This window comes from Petromyzon marinus, chromosome 2 (assembly GCF_048934315.1).
Source record: "Petromyzon marinus isolate PM22_M1 ecotype Great Lakes invasive population chromosome 2, UKy_Petmar_22M1.pri1.0, whole genome shotgun sequence".
In the NCBI taxonomy this organism is placed as follows: Eukaryota; Metazoa; Chordata; class Hyperoartia; order Petromyzontiformes; family Petromyzontidae; genus Petromyzon; species Petromyzon marinus.
Window position 1 is genome coordinate 23,425,910 of NC_133668.1, and position 14,231 is coordinate 23,440,140.

Here is a 14,231-nt window from a genome sequence, read left to right on the forward strand (position 1 = left end):
GTATCCAACACACGGCTAATGTGTTATTTGGAGAGTAAAATGCACCTCCTGTTTTAAACTATCGGCACCGAATAAAAAACAAGGTTTTTTTTATTAAACTACTTTGGCAGTAACCGTTTGACATCCAGTATCGAGTACATGCATGTGTGTGACATAGTCTGCATTTACAGCATTTAATATGTTTTTGCAGGGCTTGAGTTATTATTTGCTGTTTCTAAATATTGCACAGTGGTGAAGGCATTTTCATATGTTCTTTATTAATTTGCATTGGTTTCGTGCATTTATTGATGTGTTTTTAAAGAAGTATAAAGTCAATAACAATTGTATTACATCTTAACATGCGCATTGTTGAATGTATTACGTCAAACTACATTGGCAATTAGTTTCCTGTAGTGGAATACAACATGTATTGTAATAGACTTTAACTGAAATTTGACTTTCAAATTACATAATCAGGAGATGAAGCCACCATATACGATGATCTTCTGTAGTACTATAATCTGCATATAAATGGCATGTTGCTGTTTTCAAATAAGGGTCTCCTGCTGTTTATTACAAGACCAATCTCTCCCTGCCAATATAAATAAATGGATGCACACATCACTACATAAGTTGCAATGAGGAGGAAGATCATGCCACTTTATGAGTGATGGTGGTGTTATTCTTTATATTGTAGAATGCATCACTGAAACCTAATTTATTGCTTATAAACTCATGTTAATATGGATTAACTGTGAATTTACCAAAGGTAAATATTCAAAGAAAATTGTCTCTATATTTTTGCATAAGAGCAGTGATGGTTAGCTGTGCTACGCGACTAAGAGTTTAAGTTTATTATCAGTAGTCAGTGTAAGGATTAATTTCAAGCACTCTACAGCAATATACTGTATAGCAATGTAAAAGTACAATTTTAATCACATTTCTGAGATTAAAATACAGTAGAGTCAAAGCACCAGAGTAAATATGTATGTTACAAAAACTCACCCACACAGTTATGCTATAATTTATGTGTCAATTGATGAAACAGGAAACCGAAGTACATAAAATTAAGCCACATTACAAGCTGTGGTTAATGTTGCCAGTACTGAGAAAGTGTATCGCGATGTACATTTTTAGTTGAACTCTTAACACTAAAATTAGCATTGCCGATGAAAACTGTGTTGTAATGTGGAAATCAGGTATAACGAAAAACTAATTGTTTTAGTGAAAAAAAACCCATTCCGTTCTTCAATGTTTTTGTTACTTAATTTAATCACATTTATTAAGCAAGTTGTTGGTGCACAGCTGTAATCCACCATTGTGGATGTGAATGTTGATGGATCACAAAATTGTGGTGCAAATGTGGACCTCTATCTGTTTTCTCTGTATGGGATGGCGTGTTGCCCCCTCACACGAGTGGGTTTTATTCGGTTTCTCTAGTTTCCTCCTGCATGTAAACACCATGCACCCTAATATACAGAGGAACGCAATCTTGGGCAACTGTTGGCGCTGACTCACCCCGTGGCTAATTTTTCCACTTGCCTTTGGTTCCTCGCACCTCTGAGTTGTTCTCTCTCTTTGCGGGCAAATACTGTGTGGCGTATTAGAAGTTGAAATGAGATATATTTTAAAGTTAAATAATGCGGTGAATATTTTAATAAAGCGCCTGCATTTGCATCAAAGACTCTGGATGGATTTTCTGTCCTATTGTGTCCCAGTGGTTCATTTATTTGATTTAACTGTTCTGTTTTTCCTTTTGAAAATTGTATTCTATCAAACATACCGTGATATTTATTTAATTTACAAATATTTATTTGATTTCATTGTTTCCTGGTAAAATTATGTATTACCTTCAGGTTAAGCTTATAGTTATCTAAATTGTGTACTTAGGGAATTGTTACATATAGTGTTAACATCTGTTTGCATATAGTACATTCTCACAGCGTGAGAATAACAATACAGTCTGTCTATTCGAATGTATGTGGCTGTCCACCAATTATGGCAACAATCTCAAATCAGAAGGTTGCGTTTCTGAAATAAAGCATCTCAGTGAAATGTGTGTATGCCGGTATTCCACAAAGAACGCATACACATACTATAATGCATTCATGCATTTCTTGATGTGCAATAGTGAGAACCCAGAGGTATGTATTGCATGTTATGGGGATACAGGCTGCTGTATAAATACCCCTTTAATAAAGCAGCACACTTGTCCTTTGGACCCATTAAATATATAAAACATCTAAAACAATATACTGTATTGAATTGCATGAAAGCAGTTGATGGGTTTCAGATTGCTGTGCAATTCGGTAGATAATACGCTCTGTTCATGCAGTGCTGATCACATGAACACTGGTGAGTGGTAAGTGATGACAATCTTAGTCAGTGTCAGATGAGTAGTAAATAGTAATTAATGACGAGTGAGAGTCTGGTGAGTGATGAGTGACAAGCAAGTGGTGTCTGGTGAGCGTTTATGGTGTCAGGCGAGTGGTGAGTATTTGGTGAGTGAGTGGTAAAGGTCAGTCGAGTGCTGATTGTCTGGTGAGACTATCTGGTAATTATATCTGGTGGGTGTCTGGTGAGTGTGTGATTGGTGTCAGGTGAGTCGTGATTGTCAAATGTCAGCTGAGTAGTGAGGGCCAGGTGAGGGTTAGGTGAGTGCCAGGTGAGTGCTATGTCACTCAATCCAAAGAATGGGCTTTCCTCTAGTTATTTCTAAGTTTCAAAAAATTAACTATAACACATTCCATACAGCCTCTGTTGTGCATATGATGTAATTTCATTGAATTGTTGACACGAAGTTGGATGCAGGTGACATCTTATTTTGATTTTGAAATTTCCGAAAACCCTCATTCAGTTATAAATTTTACCCATTGTCTTATGTTACACACTTTCTTATAGATAATTGGCCATTGTATGCAGCTGCATGAAGCTGCATGAAGGTGCATGAATGTACATGTGCGCTTACTATTTTCCCAGGAGATAATTGTCGTTTGCTCAAAATTGGGCGTAGATGCTCTAGAGTGTCAGGAAAATGGGAGAAAGTGCACTTAACGCATAGACATCTCAATAGTGCATTGTCCAGCCGATGGAGCTATAGCCTCTGTCACACTTTTGTTGTGGATGTTCATTACATCGCTTTGTCCATGCCCAGCAGCTATGCCACCGCATATCAAGTGCATCGCTGCCTTCCCTCTTTAATTGGCCAGTTTCTGCTTTATGTAACATTGACAAAAAAGTTGCCATGCTGGCAGCAGCATTCATTTGTAAAGCTATTTTACAATACCATGATTTGTGTGTAAATAACAATGGCAGAGGAAAACTCCATTGAAAAACTATTTTCAATTATTGTTTGTTTGTCTATTTATCTGCTTATGACTCTCAATGTTAACTACGGTTTAATGTAAATGTATTTCTCCTGGATTGGAGTGGCCATTGATGTGAGTGAGTGGCTATTTATTACTGCGTTAGTACACTGTTTGTCAGTTTTGTTGTTAGTGTGTTGTTGTTATTGTGTTGTTAATGTGAAGTATGTTAGCGTCCATAAAAAGGCAGATGAGACTCAAGTAGGCCAATCGCGTTCACAAACATGGGGAAATGTGGCCACACCGAGTGCTTTGTTCGCACCAACCACCACTCCTTGACAATCACGCAATGTAGAATTCCCCATGCCCGCTCAAATGTCGCGCAATTAAACAAGATTTTCACAGTCCTCTCAGGCTCCGTGGTGGCTGTGAGAAGTTCGCTTATGGGCCCTTCCTCGTCAGCGGTGTAGCGAGTGTGGAGTAGGAAATTGTAATGATATCTTACGAGTCGGTGACCAAGGAATACCTAAGACAATAACCACCAAAATAATGCTCATTTTGTTATCAGACCACATGGTGGGATATTGTCAGGGAAAATCTTGCTGGTCTAGTGTCCACTGTGCAGCAGGTAAAGGATCTGGTGGAAGGTAAGAAGGCATTGGTAAGGTGTGGTGGGTTTGCCCGTGATGAAATATTGATATTTTGATCTTGGTAATTTACATTTATTTTAAGTAATTTTAATTAATAGTAACACGCAATGTGGACATGGTTAATGCAATCACATTATTACTTGTGATGTGGTAATTAAATTTCAAAATTACATTGTAAAATTACTTGTACGACACAACTAAAATTAAACATCACTTTTAATTTATAAGTGTGTACGGATATACTCGCTATTCATGGAAACAAATGGAAATTCAATTCAATTATTGTGTTGTGAGGTAGCAAGTCAATCTCTGCTGCGTGTGGATAATTGAACAGTGAAATTAAAGGGCTCACGGGCTCCAGTCGAATCATTTTTCTACAGTAGCTGTACTGTTTTCACGCAAAAAAATTCCCTTACCAATACAATTGCATGGCAAAACTCACACATTAATTAACAAAGCAAGTGGACCACCTGATGATATAACCTGCACTCTATAACCAATGGGTCCCAATACAGGTTTTTTTTCCCCTCTGCAGCATGAACTCAATACAGAAACAGTGGAGATATAACAATAGGATTTTCCCTTTCTGGCAAACATGCTCTGATAATTTTATGATAAGAACAAGTATTCAATGTATAAGCATCTTATTTTTTTTACTTGCAACTTTAGAAAGTGCGTATTTAATTCCAGAAATATTAGGTGACATACACTTGTAGAACATTCACATGTGTAAAAACAATACTTGATTTATGACATTTTGTACATTTGTATGCATTTTGAAGGTTTTCTCCACACAATATCAAAATAAAGTTAAACGTGAACAACTGCACAACATAGTGTTCATATTTCTATTAATGTGTTGATATTTCTATTAATTAGTCCATAAGCCCAAACCAGATATTTCACTTTTCGGTACCACCTGAGGTGGCATAACTGGTTCCAATTTGTTTGTTTATATGGCCAAAAACAGTGCATGATATGACAGCTTCTTGAAATGAATGAGTTATCAAGTCTCATTGTTATTTGCTTATAAATAAATCAGCAATACTAAAGGTGTGGTAGAAACTGCTGCTCTTTGCTATAGACAAAGGGGAGGGCATTCATTATTTATGGGACAGAAAGAGGAGTGTATATCTCCATAATGTGTTTGTGCCATGCATGTGCATGAGGCACAACCTGAAAAGCTGTATTATTTATATTATACTTCATGAAATGTAAGGAAGTGTGCCTTTTTTGTGCAAAAAAAAATGTACGTCTTGAATTGAACACTTGGGTAGGGACTAAAACGGCTGTATTGTTTTTAAAAATAACAATATGCAACCTCATAATAATAATCAGCAGTGAAAAGCACTTAAAAAAACATTTACTTTTTTATATGTACAGTACCCAGGTTCAATCGTACCGAGATAGACTTTCCATAAACTCAATTGATGAGCCTTGGGACCTTACCATGTCTACACTATAAACATCGTATTATGTGTTGCCTATATTTGCTAGAGTTTACTGTTTTATGTGCTTTTCATTCCCAGATCCCAAAATTACATCCAATTACCCTCCCTGGACCATAATCCGCATAATGATGAACATGAATGAATATGCATACATGCGTGCAATGTTTAAATATATGAGTTTGGCAACTAAAATCTGAAATTTGTAACAGTTATAGCATCAAATTGCATATTTCAATTGCAGCCTTTAAGCAGCAAATCATATTACAGAATAAACATTTTTACCATATGCTGCATTAATTATTAACATGTGCTAGTATTCTCAGCCATGTTAGGCAGGAAGAGCTTTTTAGATGGGAACACGCAACTGCAATGGAAACACAAGGCAGATCTGAAGCATGGTAGGCCCAATACCTCTGCCATTGCTGCTTGTTTTAACGCTGTGGGCTCACAGGAATTATATTTTTCCAAGACGGAGGTACTCTGCAAACCTACCGGCTACCTTCAGAGATTTATTCATTAAGCCATCCAGATATATAAACACAGGCACAACTTCAACCGAGAAGATGGGTACAAATTGAGCAATCATTGGAATGACGTTATTAACCAGGTAAAGTCTTAACTGACTGTGATGTTTCCATCCTACCTGCCTATGTCAGCTGTTATTTCCGACTCTCTGTGTGTGTCTCTCTCTATACCTCTCTCTTAGATCTCTCACATGTCCTTTGGATTGCACTCTCATACTCACATGTCCTTTGGATTGCACTCTCATGATCACATGCCCTTTGGATTGCACTCTCATGCTCACATGCCCTTTGTATTGCACTCTCATGGTGCTAATCTCTCATTAACACTGCTGTTGTGCGCATATGTGGGCATGATACTCTTATGCGGCGACGGAAGCTCATCCATGCTAATCTCCCTCCCTAATCAATATCTCCCTAATCTCCCCCATTAACACAACTGACGTGCTTGTGTCCGGGGGTGGAATTCCTTTCCAGCTCAGACCCTGCTTGCTTGCCCATCGCCACATATAAACCTTGTTGTAACTGCTCTCTCGCAGGTTAAGCAGTTCCACTGCTGGATTATATTTTTTCCGCCTGAGGACGATCGCTTGTGTTGCGATGGAAACGTCGTGATTCATTTTATTTTATACCTATGTGACTTTACCGAAAGAACCAAAGAGTATGCATTGGGAATATTTATCCACATTCCCACAATATTAAATGTTGTATCCCACTCACATACAATACAACTATACACACATTAGCATATGGAAGCAATTGCATATTTCAATTGCAGCCTTTACGCTTGATTAAAACATTTCCATTTTGGAAAATACACTTCAAGGCCTGAATTTGTATAACCTTGTTTCAATTTTACTTCCAGTATGTGTAATGCTCTTGTTGCTTTATTACGGCTGAAATCCAATGCACTTACAAGCACCGGCCATGCATGCATCCCTCTTTTATAATGAACAAGAGGTCTTTACGGTTGTTTATGGACTGTGGCAGGCACTACTGTGGAACGTATGCCTTTTGCAGAACCGCATACAGACCTCTTAAAGGCCGCTCACGCATCCTCTCCGTCAGCACAGCGTCCGCATGACCGAAGATGGCCATCCATTAGCATAGGACTGAGCCAGTTTCACATTTTCTTTCCCACGCTCTTGAATTTACTGTGCCATGATGGACAGATATTCCTTGTACTAAAATGCCAAGGAAATGCATCACCCACTGGAGTGTGCTTCCGGTTTATGGTAAAATGAAAAATAAACGTTTAGGATGTGTCCATTGCAACCATGAATGGCATTAACTTATGCTAAAATCTTAAAAGTATGTTGAAATACATTTAGTTTCGTGAAAACTAAAATAAAAACATAATACAGTTAACTCTCGATTATAATCATCCTTGGACGGATTAACCATGCTTGCAAAAAAGAAACGATCTTTACATGTGTGCTGGTTAATTATCAGCTGCTCCTGAATTAGAGACATCACATTGCCTGAATAAATGTGGCCAGAACACAACAATTGCAGGGATGAAGAGACCAATGGATGGGACTGGATATGGAATGGCAGCCCAAAAGAGGAAATATTCCCAAGAGAAAATCGACAGTGGAGCTGAAATTATGACATGAGCTTATGTTTAGGAGATGAATCGTGGCATCGGAGGACTGTGAAGAATAGTGATAACATGGGGAAGTCTTTATCCAGCAGTCGGTACAACATGATGTATTGATAATGATGCCACAGCTACTCATTTTAATAGTTGTGCCATTTAGGCTCTTATGAAACCACATGGATTATCAACTGAAATAACCGATCTTGATTTGAAGCTTTCGTGACTGCAGGAATCCATACTCTTTGGTCCTTTCGGTATGTTAATGTAAGAGATTAGCATGTTACGGGGAGGGTTTCCACACATCTGTTAGAGCTTTTTACAGACTGCGAGACAAGAAGGCTCACGTGATCGAGTCACTAACCTTTCTCAAGAGATGCCGCGATAACAAGGTAATACCAGTCGCATTTACACTCATATATGCTACTATCACATCTCCTAACGCTAAACGGATCTTGTTCAATGCTAGCCTATCTCTAATCTCAGAGAGAATACGATTGCTCCGATTTAAACTTGATAATTTAGACAATACTCTCTTACAATCACACTTAAAATTAACAGATAAGATGTTCACTTCTGATTGGGACCATGTAGTTTCTTCAGCTACTTCAATATCGACCAAATGTAAAGTTAGCTTGATCGCTAAATTCAACCTCCTGTCAAAAAAAAAAGCCAGAGCCACACGTGAAAAAGTTAGACGTTAACAAGACTGTCATCAATCATAGTCACATCCCAATTTCTGACAGCCTAAAATCGGTTCTAGCCAAAGGGTTGAATTTCGCAGTCACCCCTAAACACATCCCAGTGAATGATATAATTGCCCAGGTCGACGTAGCCCTCAAAGGCTTGGGACACATCTCGGCAGACGTTGCTATATCTGAAATAGCTGCTATCCTCAAAAACGCTAAGAAACCCATTAGCAACATCTGCAAGGACGAGCGTTTTGAACTCTCTAAATTAAAACAGAGATGACATTATCATCCTCTCAGCCGACAAGGGCAATGCCACTGTCATCATGGATAAACCACTTACAACAACAAAATTCAGGACCTTCTTAATGATGGTAGCTATACCGAAATCAACAGAGATCCCAACGACCGCCTAGCTACAAAATAACAATATCATCCCTAAATCAACTTCTCTAATCGATCAGTCCAAGCAGAGTTCCCTAAAATGGCATTCCAAAAATCCATAAAGTAGGTACCTCACTCCATCCTATCGTCATCACCATTAACTCGCCCACCTACAAACTGGCCTGATTTTTTTTCTGTGACCCTGCTTCCTTTCACGGGCAAGTCCAACTCAGCTGTACTTAACTCAGCTCACTAGGTTTTGCTAATCAAGGACATCTCACTGTCTCCAGATGATTTGCTTGTCAGTTTCGATGTAGTCTCTCTGTTCACCAATGTACCTGTATCTTACACCATTGCAATAATTGATGACTTGGTCCAACAAGGACTGAATCCAAATATACAAACTTTGGTAAGGCACTGCCTTACCAACACATTATTCACCTGGAATTGTTAATTCTAAAAACAAAATGAGGGTACCCCAATGAGTTCTCCCTTATCGCCAGTGGTAGGGAATGTTATCATGGAGAAATTTGAGACCGATGCCATACAGACATCCACCCTACGTCCTTCCTAGTGGAAAAGATACGTGGATGACACGTTCGTCATCTGGCCACATGGCCTGCCAGCACTAAACCAATTTCTCAACCACATCAATTCCATACACCCATCTATAAAATTCACCATGGAAGTGGAAAAGGATGGCAAGCTACCATTCCTGGATGTTTTGATCGAGAAGAGACCTGATGGCTCGTTGGGGCATTCGGTCTACAGGAAAGCCACCCACACGGATGCCTATCTAAAGCCTGACTCCCACCACCATCCAGCCCAGAAGAATTCCCTCATCAAAACACTAAACCATAGGGCCCATTGCATCTCCGACCAGCACCACCTAGCCAGTGAGTTGGAGCACGCACACCAAGCCCTCAGGATGAACGGATACTCGGACCGTACAATCCGCAAAGCTGTCTCCCCAGCCATGCGGAGACAACCTTCCGAGGATCCAACCAAAACCATCACTTTACCGTACATTGCAGGGGTTACCAAAAATATTTCCAAAATCTTAAAGAAACACAAGATCCAGGTTCGTTTCAACACAGTACACACAATCCGTGATTTAATCCCATCTGTAAAAGATGTGATTCCTGACATGCAATACCCTGATGTCTACAAACTGAGTTGTGTTTGCGACAGCAGTTACATTGGCGAAACGAAACGATATGTCTCGGGCCGTGTTCGTGAACACAAGGCAGATCAGAAACACAGTAGGACCAATGCCTCTGCCATTGCCGATCATTGTTTTAACGCTATAGGCTCACACGAAATTGATTTTTCCAAGACGGAGGTACTCTGCAAACCTACTGGTTACCTTCAGAGATTGTTCATTAAGCCATCCAGATATATAAACACAGACACAACTTCAATCGAGAGGATGGGTACAAACTGAGCAATCATTGGAAGGACGTTATTAACCAGATAAAGTCTTAACTGACTGTGATGTTTCCATCCTACCTGCCTGTCAGCTGTTATTTCCGACTCTCCGTGTCTCTTTCTCTATGCCTCTCTCTTAGATCTCTCGTGCTCACATGTCCTTTGCATTGCACTCTCATGCCTTTGGATTGTACTCTCATGCTCACATGTCCTTTGGATTGCACCCTTTGGGTTGCACTCATGCCTTTGGATTGTACCACTCTTCGATTTTACATTAACATGCTAATCTCACACATTAACATAGCCACTTCCGTGCCCTCGTCTAGGAGGCCGCTTTGGATTGCACCACTCTTCGATTTCACATTAACATGCTAATCTCTCACATTAACATAGCCACTTCCGTGCCATTGTTGAGGAGGCTGCTCTCCTATCTTACCGTTACATGCAAAATTCTGACATTAACATCATGCTAAGTTCTCACATTAACATCACTAGCCCCAGCCACTTATTTATGACCCTTGGGCTACACCCTTTTCAAACCTTTTAAAAGTCTGCCTCAGCAGCTGACCATGCTTTCCCACCTGATGACGGATGCTTGTGTTGCACCCGAAATGTAGTGATTTATTTCATTTTATACCTACGTGACTTTACCAAAAGAACCAAAGAGTATGAAATAACCTAGTTTGACACTACTGAGTACAATTTTTTGAGTTCCGATGTCACCCCAATGACCAACGAATTGACTTATTTAAATGCATTCCTCAGTTTCAATCAAAGCACGCATAGTTTTGTGACTTTGTCATGTGACTTTTACGGCAGATTCTCTAACCAAATGTATATATTAAAAAAAAACTGGTGTCACTTGACAGGTGGTGGCAGACCTGATTTTGCATGTGCACTCGTGGCCATTAGTATGCAGCGGCAGGAGCCTGGAGCTATAAGGTTGCATGTAGTCTGGCCTCCACAAGGTCAGTGTGCCTAACACACTGCAGATTCCTTCTTCACCTTGGGAGCCTCTCATTCTTTTTTTACAAATGACTCAGTATCTGTGTTGCTCGTGTGACACAGTCTCAAAAACACAAGCATTTATGATTTGACACGACAATGCAACGTATAATGAAAGCAGTAGCGGGAATGTGACTGCGTGTGCAGGTTTTTATTGTTGTCCTAAAGTGCTCTTTGAAGTGTTTTTGGGCTCTATGGTATAGTTGTCCGGCGTTGCTATCCGTCATTTCCCTGCTCGAGCTTGGATATTCTTCAGGGACTGAAATTTCGAACATAATGCCGAACAACACGCGGTACAACTTGGATAATACATGAGAGAGCAGTGGAGGAAATGCCGATAACATTTTAAAGAGACAGTCTTGGCCTATGTATGTCTTTAATGCAGAACAGTTAATATTTTACAAAATTCATCTCGCTCCTGTCAATCAGCAGCAGCACAGCGTTAAACATTGGTGGATGGCCCAGCAGAGCACAACAATCTTTGAATTATACGTTTCAACAAATACAAGTTGCAATATATGTGTCGTGGATTCAACTGAGTCGCAGATGTACTTCTTGGAGGCAACACTTTTACTTGTACCAACACATTAACACAAAGGGGTAACTGCCCCTTTACCAGATAATAGCCTACGGTGTTGAACCACCAGGCTAAACTACAGTAAACACACTGGGAGTTAGCTACAATGGACCGGACCTCAGCTTGGGTCCAGGTTCACGTGTTGGTGACTTTATATTAAACGTAGATTTTCAGATGACGGTAACAACGCTGAACCCCGTTCCCTGTGGGGACCCGGTTTGTATGCTCCCGAGTCGTGGCTGGCCCCGCCCTTGGCCATGACCACCTTCGAGAAACCTCTTGTCGTTTCTCGACCCTTCCCGTAGGATCTTTCCCCCGACACGTGACCATCCCCTAGCCCCCACCTGGGGGCACCATGTAGACTTTACTGGTCATGTGTCCTTCGGGGTCAACCAGAGTGCCATGGCCCACAGTAACCTCGTTCCCGTGGCCTGCACTCTCACACCATACCCTGTAGGGGTCAGCACTCCACACAGAGCGTGGTGCCACTTAGCGCTATCACTCAGCGCTCACCGAGCCCCCTCCAGGGCTGGTACTACACCCACATTTACGGGGTGTCCGCGATGGCAATACATTCACTAGAGCCGGCATTACCCAGTGACATCCACGATGTCGCTACACACGTGATGTCCGCGATGTGAGTACATCGCACGCCGTGCCTCTCTAGGGCCGGCACCACACAGTGACATCCGCAATGTCACTACATATCTATTGCAGATCTATAAAACAATGAAACTGACCTGATGCACATTTAAACCATATAGCCAAACGGTTAAGCCTTCATTATGAAACAACACCCAGATGTGATGTTGTGTACATGTATTGCTACCGTGTTCTGAGCTAAACTGTATGATAATCTAATAAAAACAAATTAGCTGCATTTGATGCAGTGTCATTCACAGGTGATAAATTACAGGCACGCAATGTTCCTCGTTACGATTTAAGTGATTTCCAGATCAAAGAACCAGCAAATTTGTTATTTTAATGAATCTGATAGATGCAATCAATCAATGGTTTTCTATACTATATATGTATAATTTAACAAATTGCATTCATCAAAAAAGTCATGTATGAAGTGTTTTTAGTAGTTGGAGTTTTGTATGTGAAATATCATCCGTTAGTCTTTGTAAAACTGTCCAATTTCTCAGTGCTGTCAATGTCCATTGCTTTAAGTGGCTGTGCTATGGCCCTTTATCCATCTACAGATAACCGCTGCGGTACTTTATTTGATTGCACAAAAACACATCTCTGCTCACAGCATCTATTCAGAAGTGTGTTACATGGTGCAGACATTCCACGCACTTCTCTTTGATCCTTTGATATTACACATTGCACTTAATTAAAGGGTATTTTGATTTACGTTGTTCAGTAATTTGTTTTGGCTATGATCCCTTAATTACAACTGCATTGTGAGTCAGTTTTTCTCATCATTCACTTAACATTTAATTAATAGCAGACACATACGAAATACTTCAAATGAGTTGAATGAGATTGAGCTCACGAGCATATTTTCTTCTATAAACGTGTTACCATGAAATATATACATATAGATGCTCCATGTAATAATTTCAATGTTTTCTCCAAACAATATAGTATAACACAATTTGAATTTTCTATTTAAATGTAGCCACATTTCAAAGATCTGCACATGTATTTTGAACTTTTTTCGCACCGTACATAGCCAACCGTGCTAATTGTAGGTGCCGGGGAAGGACAACAAACTAAACACAAAATGTAGTTATCAAGAAATGAATTTTCGATATAGGTTTAAAAGTGCATAGCTCCAGTGGCTTCCGAACAGCGGAAGCAAGGGTATTCCAGATGGCCGCAGAAGCGCACCTGACAGCGTGATGCAGTGACCGCTATCCCTCGCCCACAGCCAGGCCTCCTGGATAGGCTTCTTGTTTGCATCATCGAGCGCAATGATTCACGAGCACCAGGCTGAGAGTGGGCATTCCCTTTGGCCCTCATGGGTGGTCAGGTTGTTTTACAGATCTGATTTTGACACTCGTTTGCAGGGTGAGATGAGTCAGAAAGTCTGATATAACATGAGCTACATGCCCGAATCGGCTCAGAGATCCTCTACATTGATAACAAGTGGGCATCTTTATTTTACAGAGAGGCAGTCGGTCACAGGAAGGCATTTAGCCTGAACTGGAACAGGGGCAGGGAGTCAGTATCACGGATATCTGGATGGAATTAAGTTCCAGACTACGAGAGCAACAAAGAAGAATAGGCGACTTTCCACTGATCAATGGTTGATTGAGGAAATTGATGTAAAACCTTGGTGACTGTAACAGAGAATGTGCGGAGGGGAGTTGAATGAGATGATAGGTGAGAGGTCGGCAGTTGGAGGTCTATGCAGGATTTTGAAGACAGTAAGTGTGATATTTAAATTGATCCAACACTTAATTTAGAGTCAGTGGAGAGATTGGAGTACTGAGGTGACGAGGCCTCTTTTATAGGTGCAGGTGAGAAGTTTAGTATAAACATTATGGGTCATTCGGAGTTTAAAGATGGATAATTTAGGTAAGCCTTTATATGAGAGAGTTGTTGCATGAGTCAAATCGCGATGTGATGAAGGCATGTATGAGGTTCTAAGCAGCAGCTGGTTTAGAGTAGTGGTAAACCCATATGGTTGGCAC